Below are 18,643 nucleotides of genomic sequence, written 5' to 3' on the forward strand. Positions count from 1 at the left end.
CAGAACACTCTGAGCCAGACGAGCCAATTCAAACTGGCGCCAAAAGGCCGCTGCTTCCTTTCGGCACATATAGGGAAACTGTCTCATCTGATGATGATGATGTCCTTGATCCGACATGGGGCGAACAAAGAGATCATCATAGGCAGGTAAAAGAGGAAGAGGAGGAGGAAGAAGAGGAGGAGGAGCGCCCTCAAAAAGGGAGAGGGAGGAAGAGGGTAAAAGCTGCCCACACTCTGCATTCTTCAATTACCAGTGAGGCAAGTCATAGACGTAAATCGTCGGAAGCTGTCACCACAGCTATGCCGCAACAACCGCGGACCGCCACCACGAGCACCAGCTCCAGAGCACCTTTCGGCCCAGTTAAATGTTCGCCAGTGTGGGCATTTTTTAATGTCCATAGTGATGACAATACTATGGTCATCTGTAAACTGTGCTCAACGAGGCAAAAACCCAAACAAACTTGGAACAAGTTGCATGAGCACTCATTTAAAAAGCCACCACCCAGTAACCTGGCGGGAACACCTGGTGAAAGAACAGAGCTCTGTGCGACCACCTCCGCCCAAAAAGCAAGCTCCGACTGCTCGATCCTCCTCCGCTGCCTTTCCTCCTTCTGCCACTAAAGTTTCCTGTGCTGCTGCCAGCAATTTGAGTGTGGCATGTAGCCGATCATTACCTTTTTCAGGCCCCACCAGTGGTGAGCAGGAGCTCCAACGCAGATCGGCTGCTGTTTGTGGCATTGCTAGTAGTCAGGACCAGGCATCATTGCTATCCCCCACAACTTCTACCCCATCGTCCAATGTTTCTGTGGTTAGCATTAGCAGCATCCAAACTTCCATCCCCCAGATGCTGGAGCACAAGAGGAAATATGACTCAAATGACCCCAAAACAAAGCTGATTAATGCGGCAATTGCACAGCTGATTGTGTTAGAGCTCCTCCCTTACCGGCTGGTGGACTCCAACGCGCTCCGTTACGCATTCCTCTGCGCAAACCCACAGTACGTTATGCCTAAGCGACAGTACTTTACACACAAATGTGTTCCTGCTTTGCATGAACACGTGCAGAGCAATGTGTCCATGGCCCTGCAGCACTCAGTTTCTGGCAAGGTGCACCTGACAACTGACAGTTGGTCGAGCAAGCATGGAGTGGGAAGATATATTTCCTTTACAGCTCACTGGGTAACTTTGGTGGCAGCAGAGGAAGATGCAGCGGCAGCAAGGCCTGCCTACCTACCTCTGCCCAGAGCACATCCCCATGTAATTTCCTCCTCAACCTTCACTTCCACCTGCTCCTTTGAATCTTGTGCCTCAACCTCTTCCTCCAGGGACACTTTGCCGTGGAGACCCAGCACCAGCACCTCCCATTCGGCAGCATCTGTTCAGCGCCAGCAACAACCTACAGTTTGCTATTTCGGTGCACAATTCCGACGTTGCCACGCAGTCCTGAAGTTGTGAAGCCTGGGTTCCCTCAGCCACACGGGCGCAGCCATTCTAAGTGCCTTGCGGGGGCAGGAGGAGAAATGGCTAACTCCCAACAGACTTCAGCCAGGCAAGATCGTGTGTGACAATGGGGCCAATCTGCTGGCAGCCCTGCGTTGTGGGAAACACACACACATACCTTGCCTAGCTCACGTCATGAACCTTATAGTACAGCACTTCTTTTGGAATTACCCAGGCCTCCAGCCGCTGTTACTGAAGGCCAGAAAGTTGTCAGCGCATTTCCGCCGGTCGTACACAGCCAGTGCCAGATTGGTGGAGTTACAGCGAAATCTCAACCTGCCAGTGCACCGGTTAAAATAATGCACTCCATACTCCGTCTCAGCCCACCGCCTCTTCCTCCTGCTGTAAATGATGCTGCCACCTGCCCAGTACCTGACTTTAATTGCCAGACAATAATGACGTCCATACTCCGTCTCAGCCCACCGCCTCTTCCTCCTGCAGTAAATGATGGTGCCACCTACCCAGTACCAAACTTCAATTGCCAGACAATAATGCCCTCCATACTTCGTCTCAGCCCACCGCCTCCTCCTCCTGCTGTAAATGATGCTGCCACCTGCCCAGTAACCTGACTTTAATTGCCAGACAATAATGCCGTCCATACTCCGTCTCAGCCCCCCGCCTCTTCCTCCGGCTGTAAATGATGCTGCCACCTGCCCAGTACTTGACTTTAATTGCCAGACATTAATGCCGTCCATACTCCGTCTCAGCCCACCGCCTCCTCCTCTTGCTGTGAATGATGCTGCCGCCTGCCTAGTACCTGACTTTAGATGCCAGACAATAATGCCGTCCATAATCTGTCTAAGAGCCCACCGCCTTCCCCTCCTGCTGTAAATGATGCTGCTTCCTGCCTAGTACCTGACTTTTAATGCCAGACAATAATGCCGTCCATATACTCTGTCTCAGCCCAACGCCTCCTCCTCCTGCTGTAAATGATGCTGCTGCCTGCCCAGTACCTGACTTTAATTGCCAGACAATAATGCCATCCATACTCTGTCTATGAGCCCACCGCCTTCCCCTCCTGCTGTAAATGATGCTGCTGCCTGCCTAGTACCTGACTTTAAATGCCAGACAATAATGCCGTCCACATACTCTGTCTCAGCCCACCGCCTCCTCCTCCTGCTGTAAATGATGCTGCCGCCTGCCCAGTACCTAACTTTAAATGCAAGACAATAATGCCGTCCACATACTCCGTCTAAGCCCACCGCCTCTTCCTTCTGCTGTAAATTATGCTGCCACCTGCCCAGTACCTGACTTTAATTGCCAGACAATAATGCCGTCCATACTCCGTCCCAGCCCACCACCTCCTCCTCTAGCTATAAATGATGCTGCCACCTGCCCAGAACCAGACTTTGGATCCCAGACAATAATGCCGTCCACATTCTCCATCTCAGCCCACCGCCTTCTCCTCGTGCTGTAAATGATGCTGCCGTCTGCCTAGTACCTGACTTTAAATGCAAGACAATAATGCCGTCCATTTACTCCGTCTCAGCCCACCACCCCTTCCTTCTGCTGTAAATTATGCTGCCACCTGCCCAGTACCTGACTTTAATTGCCATAGAGCATATTTTGGCCTTCAAAAAAAAATAAGACAGTGTCTTATCATCGGGGAAACAGGGTAGTACCGTACCTGACTTTTAATGGCAGACAAAAAATGCCCTCCATCTTCTGTCTATGCCCACCACCTTCTCCTCCTGCTTTAAATGATGCTGCCGCCTGCCTAGTACCTGACTTTAAATGCAAGACAATAATGCCGTCCACATACTCCGTTTCAGCCCACCGCCTCCTCCTCCTGCTGTGAATCATGCTGCCGCCTGCCCAGTACCTGACTTTAATTGCCAGACAATAATGCCGTCAACATACTCCATCTCAGCCCACCGTCTCCTCCTCCTGCTGTAAATGATGCTGCCGCCTGCACTGTACCTGACTTTAATTCACAGACAATAATGCCGTCCATACTCCGTCTCAGTCCACCGCCTTCTCCTCCTGCTGTAAATGATGCTGCCGCCTGCCTAGTACCTGACTTTAAATGCAACACAATAATGCCGCCCACATACTCAGTCTCAGCCCACCGCCTCTTCCTCCTGCTGTAAATGATGCTGCTGCCTGCCCAGTAAATGACTTTAATTGCCAGACAATAATGCTGTCCATACTCTGTCTCAGCCCAGGCTGCCACCTGCCCAGTACCTTACTTTAGATGGCAGACAATAATCCCGTCCATATTCCGTTTCAGAGCCCACTGCCTTATCCTCTTGCTGTAAATGAGAATGCCACCTGCCCAGTACCTGACTTTTAATAGCAGACAATAAAGCCCTGTATCCTCTGTCTCAGCCCACCGCCTTCTCCTCCTGCTGTAAATGATGCTGCCTTCTGCCTAGACAATAATGCCGTCCAAACTCCGTCTCAGAGCCCACCGCCTTCCCCTCCTGCTGTAAATGATGCTGCCTGCCTAGTACCTGACTTTAAATGCAAGACAATAATGCCGTCCACATACTCTGTCTCAGCCCACCTCCTCCTCCTCCTGCTGTAAATGATGCTGCCGCCTGCCCAGTACCTGACTTTAATTGCCAGACAATAATGCCGTCCATACTCCGTCTCAGCCCACCGCCTTCTCCTCCTGATGTAAATGATGCTGCCGCCTGCCTAGTACCTGACTTTAAATGCAAGACAATAATGCTGCCCACATACTTCGTCTCAGCCCACCGCCTCTTCATTCTGCTGTAAATGATGCTGCCGCCTGCCCAGTACCTGACTTTAAATTCAAGACAATAATGCCGTCCATACTCCGTCTCAGAGCCCACCGCCTTCTCCTCTTGCTGTAAATGATGCTGCCGCCTGCCTAGTACCTGACTTTAGATGCCAGACAATAATGCCGTCCATACTCCGTCTCAGAGCCCACCGCCTTCTCCTCCTGCTGTAAATGAGGCTGCCACCTGCCCAGTACCTGACTTTAAATGCCAAACAATATTGCCCTTATCCTCCGTCTCAGCTCACCGCCTCTTCCTCCTGCTGTAAATGATGCTGCCTCCTGCCCAGTACCTGACTTTAGATGCCAGACAATAATGCCGTCCATACTCCGTCTCAGAGCCCACCGCCTCCTCCTCAGGTACTGAGCAGGTGGCAGTCTCATTTACAGCAGGAGGAGAAGGCGGTGGCATCTGAGACCGAGTATGGACGGCATTATTACCTGGCATCTAAAGTCAGGTACTGTGCAGGTGGCAGCCTGGGCTGAGACGGAGTATGGACGGCATTATTGTCTGACAATTAAAGTCACGTACTGGGCAGGCGGCAGCATCATTTACAGCAGGAGGAGGAGGCGGTGGGCTGAGACGTAGTATGGGGACGGCATTATTGACGGCCCACCTCCTCCTCCTCCTGCTGTAAATGATGCTGCCGGCCTAGTACCGAACTCTAGATGCCAAGGCAATTACTAATGTCGTCCACACTCCGTCTTAGTGCTAACTGCCTCCTCGTCATGCTGTTACTGCTGCTGCCCAGTACCCGACTTTAGATGACAGTTACTAATGCCATCCACACTCCGTCTCAGGGCCCAGCTCGTCCTTCCTCTGCTGTTACTGATGTTGCCGCCTGCCCAGTAACCAGCTGTAGATGCCAGTTCACAATGCAGTCCCCGCTCCGTCTCAGAGCCCACTGCCTCTTCCTCCTGCTGTAAATGATGCTGCCACCTGCCCAGTACAAAACTTTAAATGCCAGATACTAATGCCGTCCACACTTTGTTCCAGAGCCCACCACCTCTTCCTCCTTCTGTTACTGCTGCCGCCTGCCCAGTTCCCAGCTGTAGATGCCAGTTAAATAGGCTGTCCATGCTGCATTTTAGAAAGTTACAGCTAGCAGATAGGAAAAGTTAGTGCCCTACAAAGCAATGTCTCCAGTAGCTACAGCTTCTACACTGTCAACATAGTTCATGGCTTTATATTGTAATGCCTTCCTTGCTCCGTCTCAGGGCCCACCGCCTCCTCCTCCCAGTAGCCAGCTCTAGATGCCAGACTAGTCTCCAGATCAACAGGGTCTTCTTTCCCCACTGATTCCTCCAAGCCCAATCCCTTTCATGTGCTTTCGCTATATAGTAGGTAGGGACAGATTGGAATCTCGCTCATCCATTCATGTCTCCAATAGCTACTGCTTCCACACTGTCCACATAGGTGAGGGCCTTCAATTGTAATGCCCTCCTTGCTTAGTGTCAGGGCCCACCGCCTCCTCCTCCCAGTACCCAGCTCTCAATGCCAGACTAGACTCCAGCTCTACAGGGTCTTCTTTCCCCACTGATTCCTCCAAGCCCAATCTCTTTCGTGTGCTTTCGCTATATAGTAGGTAGGGACAGATTGGAATCTCGCTCATCCATTCGTGTCTCCAATAGCTACAGGAGGAGGCGGTGGGCCCTGAGACGGAGCAAGGAGGGCATTAGAAGTTGAGGCCATCACCTATATGGACAGTGTTGAAGCTGTAGCTATTGGAGACATGAATGAATGAATGAATGAGATTCCAATCTTTCCCTACCAGATTGGAATCTCGTTCATCCATTCATGTCTCCAATAGCTACAGCTTTGACACTCTCCATATGGGTGATGGCCTCAACCTCTAATGCCGTCCTTGATCCTTCTCAGGGCCCACCGCCTCCTCCTCATGCTGTAACTGATGCGGCCTACCCAGTTCCCAACTCTGGATGTAAGTTACAAATGCGGTCCCCGCTCCATCTCAGTGCCCACCGCCTCCTCCTCCTACTGCTGCTGCTGCTGCTGCTGCCACCTGTCACTTGTAACGTATACCAGAGCTGTGTAGCTGGCTAATATTTGGACTGAAAGTCCGCCCTCAGAGACCTCTACCTGTACTCTGAAGCCTGGCTTGTAACGAAGCGGTGAAACCTGGTGGCTAATTTTTGGACCAGAGGAACCCCCTCATGTCCCTCTCTGCCTCTACTCAGGGAACTTTGATAATCTGGCATGTTCCCTTGGCCGCCACATAAAATGGCCTTGCCAGCAACAGCAAAAAGACGTCCTTATTTTTTTTTTACTTGCAAAGTGTTGTGCAGAGCTGGAGGAGTCTTGACATGTCTTTTTAAATGTATTTATAGGCTGTAGAAGCTCTCCACTGACCTGAATAACAACCCAAATTTTTCCTACATTGACTTTATTGAGTTCAAATTCAAAGTTCGATCACCCGAAGGCAGGGTAAAAAAAATACAGATATTTAATTTTGATACCACTTGCAATCTACCAAAATAAATTTAAAAATTTCTGTATTTCTGTAAAAATAATACAGATAATTAATTCTGATACCACTTGCAATCTATCAAAATGAACTGAAAAATGTCTGTATTTCTGTGAAAAAATACAGAATTTTCATTCTGATACCATTTGCTATCTATCAAAATAAATATAAAAAATGTCTGTATTTCGGTAAAAAAAATACATATATTAAATTTTGATACCACTTGCAATGTATCAAAATAAATCTAAAAATTTCTGTATTTCTGTAAAAAAATACAGATATTTATTTATTTTTTTTTAATAATTTTATTTTTTATTCAGTGAACACATACTGGTAATAAACATTAAAACATACAAATCATCAACTGTGTTATCATCTTCCGCATCACAAACATATTATGAACAAACAAGCAGAATGACTGAGCACAGGCAATTTTCAAAGTATTAACAAAAAAAAACAAAGAAAGAAATAGAGAAATAGAAAGCAAAATAGAGGAAGAGGGGGAGGGGCACGGCATTGCAGGCCAGATTGAATAAAGGCCAGATTTACCACAGTAGGGAACACATAGCAATAATTTAATGATATCCTCTGTATTCAAAACAGATAGTCGGCATTATCAGCCTCACTGTATACTGAAAGGTACGCTTAAGTAGTGGTATACTGTATCCAATAGAACCAAGTATTTGGGAATTTATCCAATCTACCGTCCCGACTGGTAATAAGGTCTTCCATTGCCATAATGTCATTCACTCTTCTAAACCATTGTGACAAGGTGGGAGGAGAGGATTGTTTCTATACAGGCCTTAGCAGCATTTAAAAGATGTTTGAGTAAAGAAGCATGGTATTTCTTTTTAGACCAATCATTCAAATGTAAAAGGGCTAGCTCCGGGCTGTTACGTATATCTACCTCTGTCAATTCTTCAATAACCGCCGCCACCCCTGACCAGAAAGATTGCAACTTAGAGCACTCCCAGAATACATGAAACAGGCTGCCAGCAGCCGCTTCACAACGCCAGCATCTATCATCTATCCCGGATACATTTTGGCTAACACAGTCCGCACTCTGTACCACCGCGTGAGCAATTAATAGTTCAGTTCCTGATAAGAGTTGCTGAGAGAGACGATCCTGCTGTTCTGGCGAGAACGTGGTGTCACGGTCACCTTCCCATTTGCGCAAAAATGGTAAAGTTGAAGTCGAGGGGGCAGTTTTCCGTCAATAGTAGGCACCAGAGACAGTCCCCCTAATGGTGCCCTGGGCCACACACACCCCCTCCACCTGTGATAGGGGGCGCACAAACCTGAATGGCGGTGGGAGAGAGTGAAGCAAATGACACAGCTGTAAGCTGTGCCATGGTCCCAGCTCTGGAAGTTCATGAGCAGTTGTCAAATCAGAGACAGGTGCCCACTCTGTGCCCCTCAAAAAATGAGATGCTCTGAAAATTCCCAGCTCCCTCCATGAGCGAAACCTAGGATCTGATGCGCCCGGGGGAAACCCTGGGTGTCCCAGAATAGGAGACAATAGAGAAGGGTAAGTACACACACCAGAGACCCTGAAATAATTCTGCACAACACGGAGGGTCGTTCCTATCAGCAGGAGCTTGAGAATGGGAGATAGTGTGTCTGGAGGGGACCACATGGCCCCTGCTAACGGTAGATTAGCAATGGCTCCCTCAAGCATTACCCATGGCTTAAGGCCTCCCTTTCTGCACCAGTCTATCAACCGTCCCAAATGTGTAGCCTGGTGGTACACATGCACGTACAGCTAGCAGTAAAACTCAGGTAGCATATAGTATACAGAAGCAAGAATAAACCCTCCATTGCAAAATTAGCATTCAAACATAGAACAATGGCGACCCTAAATGAGGCCCGCCATAATAACTATATTGCCCATATCACCAGCAGAACAATAAGCTCACATATATTGTCCCAATACTTAAGTTTCATTAGGGCCAACTTGTGGGCGGAACAGCGGGCCCGTACGGCAGGTCTGCCGCCTGCTCGGGGTGCTACGCGGTCTCGTGATCCTTGAGGAGGTAGAAGGGACCTCAACAGGCATGGCCAGCCAGTCCGGGAGATCAATCGGTGGCAGCTGCAGAAATTCAAACAGAGCTGGTAGTTGAGAGTGTCTATGCAATGCAAAGACAGAGTCACCTTTAGTGATTACCAAGTGAAATGGATAGCCCCATCTGTAGGAAGCTTGTGCAGTACGGATAACATCCAGTAGGGGTTGGAGGACGCAACGCATTCTCAACGTGCTGCTGGAGAGATCTGGTAGCAATTGTATGGGTGCCCCATCAAAGTCCATAGGACCATTCAGCCACGCTTGGCGCATTATTTCTTCTTTATTATTATAAAAGTGTACACGACATAATACATCTCTAGGCAGGGGTCTACCAACATCTCGCGGCCCATTCACCCGATGTACTCTATCCAATTCAAGGGCAGCAGTTGGTGGACGGTTTAAGAAGCTATTAAGAATAGCAGTGACAGTAGACCTCAGATCTGTGTTGGCAGTAGCTTCAGGAATTCCCCTAATTCGTATGTTGTTTCTGCGATTTCTACTCTCGTTATCTTCAGTGCGCAAATACAAAGAGGTAAGATGGGACTTTAAAGTGGCCGAGGAAGATTCTAACGTCAAAAGACGGGTCTCCACACTGGAGGACGTAGACTCAAGCACAGCAACTCTGGTGGTAACAGTTGTAATCTGCTGCCTGAGCCCCTCTATTTCCCTCTTAAGTGAATTCTCAATGCGAGCAGCCAACTCATTCACCACCCCTGCTAAGTCATCTTTAGAAGGAAGTTGATTCAATCTAGTTTCCAAGTGCCCAGTAGAAAAGACACTTACTGGATTCCCTAGCTGCTGCAGAAGAGTCAGCAGCCGTAGGAAAAAACTGCTTGAGGCCACGGTGCTTCTGAGCCCTGGAAGCACCTGGCGTCTTCTGCTTATGAGGCCTGTGCGGCAGGGTCTGAAAAACAGCGAGCAGGGAGACCATACAGAAGAAAATCCAAAGGCTGCATGGAGCTCTCAGCAAGTATGTGCTCAAGCCACTATAGCGTGACCACGCACCCAGATATTTATTTTTGATACCACTTGCTATCTATCCAAAAGGACAGAAAAATGTATGTATTTCCCTACTAAAAATACAAATATTTAATTATGAATCACAGCTCCATTACAAGTGATATAGGCCTCAAAGTAGGCAGAGGGCCCTGACGGGGATGCTCCTAAAAATAATTAGCCAGTTACACAGCTACATTGCAAGTTATTGACCTCAGAGACAGAGTACAGTTACCACCAGGGGGAGGAGTAGAAGGAGATGCCGAAGGCTGTGAATGTGCGATTCCCATCAAGGTGTCAGTAGGCTGTGCAGCAGTGGACGACTAACCAATACACTCTGCAGAGGGGATGTTGAAGTCATTGCCGATCCAAGCCTTATTCATTTTAATAAAAGTGACTCGGTTGACATTTTCCGAGTCGAATCCCATTGCCACTACACCCCAAGCTGCACTGAATGCTCTTTCAGATAACACTTGTGGCTGGGCAGGCAAGGATCTGAATGGCATGTTCTGCCAGCTACCCCCACTGCTTAAGCTTGGATACCCAGTAGCCCAGTGGGTCCTGGCTTTGCAGGTTGCAGATGTCCCATGCAGAGCTCAGGTATTCCTGCACCATGATTGACTACCGCTGCTCAGTGTCATTGGCAATTGCTGCACGACTGGCAGCTTGCTTCTCTTCTACTGAAAAAAAGCCTGCATAGTTTGGTTTAGACGACCTCTGCCGCCCATGCCGACCTCTATCGCTGCTTAAAGCTGTTGTTTGGCTCCCATGGCTGGTGGAACTGCCATAGGAATCCCTGCTGCTGCTCGCAGTCGGAAAGGCTAAGCACAAGTCCCTTACAAGCACTTCTTGGTAGTGCTGCATTTTAGGTCCCATGTATTGGGGCAAGATCAGTTGTTGTATATCAGGCTTGTAACGTGGATCCAGTAACGTAGCAATCCAATACTCGTCAGTCTTAGTTTTAATGTGTTGAATGTGTGTATCTTTGGCTTTGCACATTTGCATGAAGGCTGTCATGTGGCTTAAACTACCCACAGCTGAGGTAATTCTGTACCCAGACTCCTGTGGGTCGAACAGCAGCACAGGGTCGTTGTCCTCCTCCACCTACTCCGCCTGGTCTTGCCATCCACGGAACATGCCGCCTTGCGTTTGGGTGGATGGAAGCTCAAGTACCCTCAATATCCTCCTCTGCCCCTTCCTCCCCTTTTGCCATGCCTGCAATGTCCACCTCATCCTCTTCCACCTCCTCTTCCTGTATTTGTGGTGCACTATGTCTAGTAGGCACGCATGTCCGAGATGATGTTTGAAACGTCTCTTGATGCAGCGTCCGCGTGTCCGAGATCCACCATCATCTGTTACAGCAGACATATGATGGGGATGGTGTCACTGACACAGGCCTGATCTCTGTTGATCATCCTGGTTGCCTGTTCAAAAGGTGACAATACAGTGCACAAGTCCTAAATTTGCACCCACTCCGCAGGGCTGAAGAAAGGTAGTGTAGGTATACGTCTCAAACGAACAGACTCTGCCACGTAATCCACCAAAGCTTTCTGTTGATCAGCCAGCCGGTGCAGCATGTAAAAGGTGGAATTCCAACGTGTGGCCACATCACAAATTAACCGGTGCACTGGCAGGTTGAGATTTCGCTGTAAATCCACAAATCTGGCACTGGCTGTGTACGACTGGCAGAAATGCGCTGACAACTTTCTTACCTTCAGCAACAGTGGCTGGAGGCCTGGGTAATTCCTAAGGAAGCGCTGTACTATCAGGTTCATGACGTGAGCCAGGCAAGGTACGTGTGTGACTTTCCCACAACGCAGGGCTGCCAGCAGATTGGCCCCGTTGTCACACACGACCTTGCCTGGCTGAAGTCTGTTGTGAGTTAGCCATATGTCCTCCTGCTCCAACAAGGCACTTAGAATGGCTGTGCCCATGTGGCAGAGGGAACACAGGCTTCGCAACCTCAGGACTGCGTGGCAACGTTGGAATTGTGCACCGAAATAGCAAACTGCAGGTTCTTCCTGGCGGTAAACAGATGCTGCCGAATAGGAGGTGCTGGGTCTCCACGGCAAAGTGTCCCTGAAGAAAGAGGTTGAGGAACAAGAGTTAAAGGAGGTGGTGGAAGTGGAGGTTGAGGAGGAAATTGCATGTCGAGGTAGGTATGCAGGCCTTGCTGCAGCTGCATTTTCCCCTGTTGCCACCAAAGTTACCCAGTAAGCTGTATAGGTAAATATATCTTCCCACTCCATGCTTGCTCGACCAACCAATGCAAAGCAGGAACACATTTTTCTGCAAAATACTGTCGCTTAGGCATAACGTACTGTGGGTTCCTGCAGAGAAATGCATAACGGAACACATTGGAGTCCACCATGCTATCAGCTGTGCAATTGCCGCATTGATTAGCTTTGTTTTGGGGTCATTTGGGACATATTTCCTCTTGCGCTCCAGCATCTGCAGAAATTCAAACAGAGCTGAGGAAGGGGCAGAGGAGGATATTGAGGGTACTTGAGCATCCATCCACCCAAACACAAGGCGGCATGTTCCGTGGATGGCAAAACCAGGCGGAGGAGGAGGAGGAGGACAACGACCCTATGCTGCTGTTCGACCCACAGGAGTCTGGGTACAGAATTACCTCAGCTGTGGGTAGTTTAAGCCACATGACAGCCTTCATGCAAATGTGCAAAGCCAAAGATACACACATTCAACACATTAAAACTAAGACTGACGAGTATTGGATTGCTACGTTACTGGATCCACGTTACAAGCCTGATATACAACAACTGATCTTGCCCCAATACATGGGACCTAAAATGCAGCACTACCAAGAAGTGCTTGTAAGGGACTTGTGCTTAGCCTTTCCGACTGCGAGCAGCAGCAGGGATTCCTATGGCAGTTCCACCAGCCATGGGAGCCAAACAACAGCTTTAAGCAGCGATAGAGGTCGGCATGGGTGGCAGAGGTCGGCTAAACCAAACTATGCAGGCTTTTTTTCATCGGAAGCAAGCTGCCAGTCGTGCAGCAATTGCCAATGACACTCAGCAGAGGTACCCAGTTATGGTGCAGGAATACCTGAGCTCTGCATGGGACATCTGCAACCTGCAAAGCCAGGACCCACTGGGCTACTGGGTATCCAAGCTTGAGCAGTGGCCGAAGCTTGCAGAACATGCCATTCAGATCCTTGCCTGCCCAGCCGCAAGTGTGTTATCTGAAAGAGCGTTCAGTGCAGCTGGGGGCGTAGTAAGTGACAAACGGATTCTGCTCTGCAGAAAATGTCGACTGAATCACTTTAATTAAAATGAATAAGGCTTGGATCAGCAATGACTTTAACACCCCCTCTGCAGAGTGTACTGATTAATCGTCAACTGCTGCACGGACACCTTGATGGGAAGAGCACGCTCACAGCCTTCGGCATCTCATTCTACTCCTCCCCCTAGTGGCCTTCTACCTCTACTCTGTCTCTGAGGTCTATAACTTGCAATGGAGCTGTGTAACTGGCTAATTTTTTTTACCGAGCACCTCCCTCAGGGCCCTCTGCCTCTATCTACTTTGAGGCCTATATCACTTGTAATAGAGCTGTGTGATTCATAATTAAATATCTGTATTTTTAGTAGAGAAATCCATACATTTTTCTGTCCTTTTGGATAGATAGCAAGTAGGATCAAAAATAAATATCTGTATTCTTTTTACCGAAATACGGAAATTTTTCTATTTATTTTCATAGATAGCAAGTGGTATCAGAATGAAATATCTGTATTTATTTTACAGAAATACAGAAATTTTTCTATTTTGATAGATTGCAAGTGGTATCATAATTAAATATCTGTATTTTTTACAGAAATACAGAAATGTTTATGTTTTGTTTTGATAGATTACAAGTGGTATCAGAATTAAATAACTGTATTTTTTTTACAGAAATGCGGACATTTATTATGGCTTTATTGATAGATAGCAAGTGGTATCAGAATTAAATATCTGTATTTTTTTTACAGAAATACCGAAATTTTGATGGCTTTTTCGATGGATAGCAAGTGGTATCAGAATTAAATATCTGTTTTTTTTTACAGAAATTTTTCTGTTTATTTTGATAGATTGCAAGCGGTATCAGAATTAAATATCAGTATTTTTTTTACAGAAATAGAAAACTGTTTTTAGCTTTTTTGATAGCAAGTGGTATCAGAATTAAATATCTATATTTTTTTTACTGAAATACAGACATTTTTATGGCTTTTTTGATAGATTGCAAGTGGTATCAGATTTAAATATCTGTATTTATTTTACAGAAATACAGAAATTTTTATGGCTTTTTTGATAGATAGCAAGAGGTATCAGAATTAAATATCTGTATTTTTTTACAGAAATACAGAAATGTTTTTGTTTATTTTGATAGATTGCAAGTGGTATAAGAATTATATATCTGTATTTTTTTACAGAAATACATAAATTTGTATGGATTTTTTTGGTAGCAAGTGGTAGAATTAAATATCTGTATTTTTTTTACAGAAATACAGACATTTTTACGGCTTTTTTGATAGATTGCAAGTGGTATCAGAATTAAATATCTGTATTTATTTTACAGAAATACAGAAATTTTTATGGGTTTTTTGAGAGCAAGTGGTATCAGAATTAACTATCTTTATTTTTTTTACAGAAATACAGAACATTTTCTGTTTATTTTGATAGATTGCAAGTGGTATCAGATTTAAATATCTGTAATTTTTTACAGAAATACAGAAAATTTTCTGTTTATTTTGATAGATTGCAAGAGTTAGCATAAATTATGATAACTCTTGCAATCTATCAAAATAAACATACAAATGTATGTATTTCTTTAAAAAAAATACAGATATTTCATTCTGATACCACTTGCTATCAATAAAAAATCCATAAAAATTTCTGTATTTGTGTAAAACAACATACAGATATTTAATTCTAATATCACTTGCAATCTCTTAAAATAAACAGCAAAATTTCTGTATTTCTGTAAAAAAAACAGATATTAAATTCTGAAACCACTTGCTATCGAAATAAACAGAAACATTTCTGTATTTCTGTAAAAAAAAAAATACAGATATTTAATTCAGGCTACAATTTGCTATCTATCAAAAAAGCCATAAAAATGTATGTATTTCTCTCCAAAAAATACAGAAATTTAATTATGATTCATTTTTATAGCTATTTAGATAGATAGCAAGTTGGATTAGAATTAAATATCTGTATTTTTTTTTTTTACAGAAATAAAGAAATTGTATGGGTTTTTGGGTAGATACTAATTGCTACTAGAATGAAATATCTGTATTTTTTATGGATAAATATAGAAATTTTTCTGGCTTTTGTGATATATTACAAGAGGTATAATTTAGGATACAGCTTGCAATCTATCACAAAAAAATATAAAAATTTCTGTATTTCTATAAAAAAAATACAGATATTTTATTATGATAGCACTTGGTATCTATCCTAAAACCCATAAAAAATTCAGTATTTCCAAAAAATACAGATATTTCATTCAGATCCCACTTTGGTATATATCTCCAAAGCCATAAAAAAATTCTATATTTCTCTCCCAAAAATCTAGATATTTAATTCTGATAGCACTTGGTATCGATCCAAAAGATAATAAAAAATTCTATATTTCTCTACAAAAAATACAGATCTTTAGTTCTGATCCCACTTTGCTATATATCCCTAAAGCCATAAAAATTGATGTATTACTCTACAAACAATACAGATATTTTATATCATTACATGATATGTATCCTAAAACCCATAAACATGTATGTATGTATGTGAAACAAATACAGATATTTAACTGTGATAGCACTTGATAGATATCCACAAATGATAAACAATGTATGTATTTCCCCGTGGATTCCACCAAGCCCGTTCCTTTTTATGTAGTTTTACTGGATAGTAGGTATGGAAAGTGTGATTTTCATTAATCCATTCATGTCTCAATTAGCTACAGCTTCTACACTGTCCAAAGAGGCGATGGCCTACACCTCCAATGCGGTCCACGCTCTTTCACAGGGCCCACCGCCTCCTACTACAGCTGTTACTGCTGCCGCCTTCCCAGTACCCAACTCTAGACACAAGATACTAATGCCGTCCATGCTTTGTCTCAAAGCCTACCACCTCCTCCTCCTCCTGCTGTAAATGATGCTGCCACCTGCCCAGTACCAAACTCTAGAGACCAGATACTAATGCCTTCCACGCTCCATCTCAGAGCCCAACGCCACCCCCTCTTCCTGCTGTAAATGATGCTGCCGCCTGCCCAGTACCAAACTCTAGATGCCAGATACTGATTCTGTCCAAACTCCGTCTCAGAGCCCACCGCCTCCTCCAAATGATGTTGCCCCCTGCCCAGTACCAAACTCTAGATGCCAGATACTAATGCCACCCACGCTCTGTCTCAGAGCCCACCGCCTCCTCCTCCTCCTGCTGTAAATGATGCTGCCGCCTGTCCAGTACCATACTGTAGATGCCAGATAATATTGCCGTCCACACTCCGTCACAGAGCCCACTGCCTCCTCCTCCTGCTGTAAATGATGCTGCCACCTCTCCAGTACTCGGCTTTAGATGCCAGATACAAATGCCGTCCACACTCCGTTTCAGTGCCCAAAGCCTCCTCTTCCTGCTGTAAATGATGCTGCCGCCTGCCCAGTATCAAACTCTAGATGCCAGATACTAAAACCCTCCACCCTCCATCTCAGAGCCCACCGCCTCCTCCTCCTGCTGTAAATGATGCTGCTGCCTGCCCAGTACCAAATTCTAGATGCCAGATACTAATGCCGTCCACACTCTGTCTCAGAGTCCACCGCATCCTCCTCCTCCTACTGTAAATGATGCTGCCGCCTGTCCAGTACCAGACGTTAGATGCAAGATACTAATGCCATCCACACTCCGTCTCAGAGCCCACCACCTCCTCCTCCTCCTGCAGTAAATGATGTTGCCGCCTGCTCAGTACCATGCTCTAGATGCAAGATACTAATGTCGTCTAAAAGCCCACCGCCTCCTCCTGCTGTATATAATGCTGCCGCCTGTCCACTACCCGACTTTAGATGCCAGATACTAATGCCATCCAAGCTCCATCTCAGAGCCCACCGCCTTCCTCCTTCTCCTGCTGTAAATGATGCTGCCGACTGCCCAGTACTAAACTCTAGATGCCAGATACTAATGCCGTCCACACTCCGTCACAGAGCCCACCGCCTCCCCCTCCTGCTGTAAATGATGCTGCCGCCTGCCCAGTACCAAACTCTAGATGCCAGATACTAATCCCCTCCACGCTCCCTCTAAGAGCCCACAGCCTCCTCCTGCTGTAAATGATGCTGCCGCTTGCCCAGTACCAGACTCTTGATGCCAGATTCCAATGCCGTCCACAATCCATCTCAGAGCCCACTGCCTCATCCTCCTCCTGCTGTAAATGATGCTGCCGCCTGCCCAGTACCAAATTCTAGATGCCAGATACTGATGCTGTCCAAACTCCGTCTCAGAGCCCACCGCCTCCTCCTCCTGCAGTAAATGATGTTGCCCCCTTCCCAGTACCAAACTCTAGATGCCAGATACTAATGCCATCCACGCTCTGTCTCAGAGCCCACCGCCTCCTCCTCCTCCTGCTGTAAATGATGCTGCCGCCTGCCCAGTACCAAACTCTAGATGCCAGATACTTATGCCCTTCACGCTCTCTCTCAGAGCCCACCACCTCCTCCTCCTCCTGCAGTAAATGATGTTGCCGCCTGCTCAGTACCATGCTCTAGATGCCAGATACTAATGCCGTCCACACTCTGTCACAGAGCCCACTGCCTCCTCCTCCTGCTGCTGTAAATGATGCTGCCGCCTCTCCAGTACCCGACGTTAGATGCCAGATACTAATGTCATCCATGCCCCGTCTCAGAGGCCATCCCTTTCCTCCTCCTGCTGTAAATGATGCTGCCGCCTGTCCACTACCCGACTTTAGATGCCAGATACTAATGCCATCTACGCTCCGTCTCAGAGCCCACCACCTTCCTCCTCCTCCTGCTGTAAATGATGATGCTGTCTGCCCAGTACCAAACTCTAGATGCCAGATACTAATGCCGTCCACGCCCCATCCCAGAGCCCACCGCCTCCTCCTCCTCCTGCTGTAAATGATGCTGCCGCTTGCCCAGTCCCAAACTCTTGATGCCAGATTCCAATGCCGTCCACAATCCATCTCAGAGCCCACTGCCCCCTCCTCCTCCTGCTGTAAATGATGCTGCCGCCTGTCCAGTACCATTCTCTAGATACCAGATACTATTTCCGTCCATACTCCGTCACAGAGCCCACCGCCTCCTCCTCCTGCTGTAAATGAGGTTGCGGCTTCTCCAGTACCCGACTTTAGATGCCAGATACTAATGTTGTCCATGCTCCGTCTCAGAGCCCACCTCCTTCTTCCTCCTGCTGTAAATGATGCTGACGCCTGCCCAGTACCAAACTCTAGATGCCATATACTTATGCCGTACACACTCCGTCTCAGAGCCCACCGCCTCCTCCTCCTGCTGAAAATTATGCTGCTGCCTGCCCAGTACCAAATTCTAGATGCCAGACTCTAATGCCGTCCACATTCCGTCTCAGAGCCCACCGCATCCTCCTCCTCCTTCTGTAAATGATGCTGCCGTCTGTCCAGTACCCGACGTTAGATGCAAGATACTAATGCCATCCACACTCCATCTCTGAGCCCACCACCTCCTCCTCCTCTTGCAGTTAATGATGTTGCCGCCTGCCCAGTACCAAACTCTAGATGCCCTATACTAATGCCGTCCAAGCTCCGTCATTGAGCCCACCGCCTCCTGCTCCTGCTGTAAATGATGATGCCACCTGCCCAGTACCAATCTCTAGATGCCAGAT

This window comes from Pyxicephalus adspersus, chromosome 2 (genome assembly GCF_032062135.1).
Source record: "Pyxicephalus adspersus chromosome 2, UCB_Pads_2.0, whole genome shotgun sequence".
Lineage (NCBI taxonomy): Eukaryota > Metazoa > Chordata > Amphibia > Anura > Pyxicephalidae > Pyxicephalus > Pyxicephalus adspersus.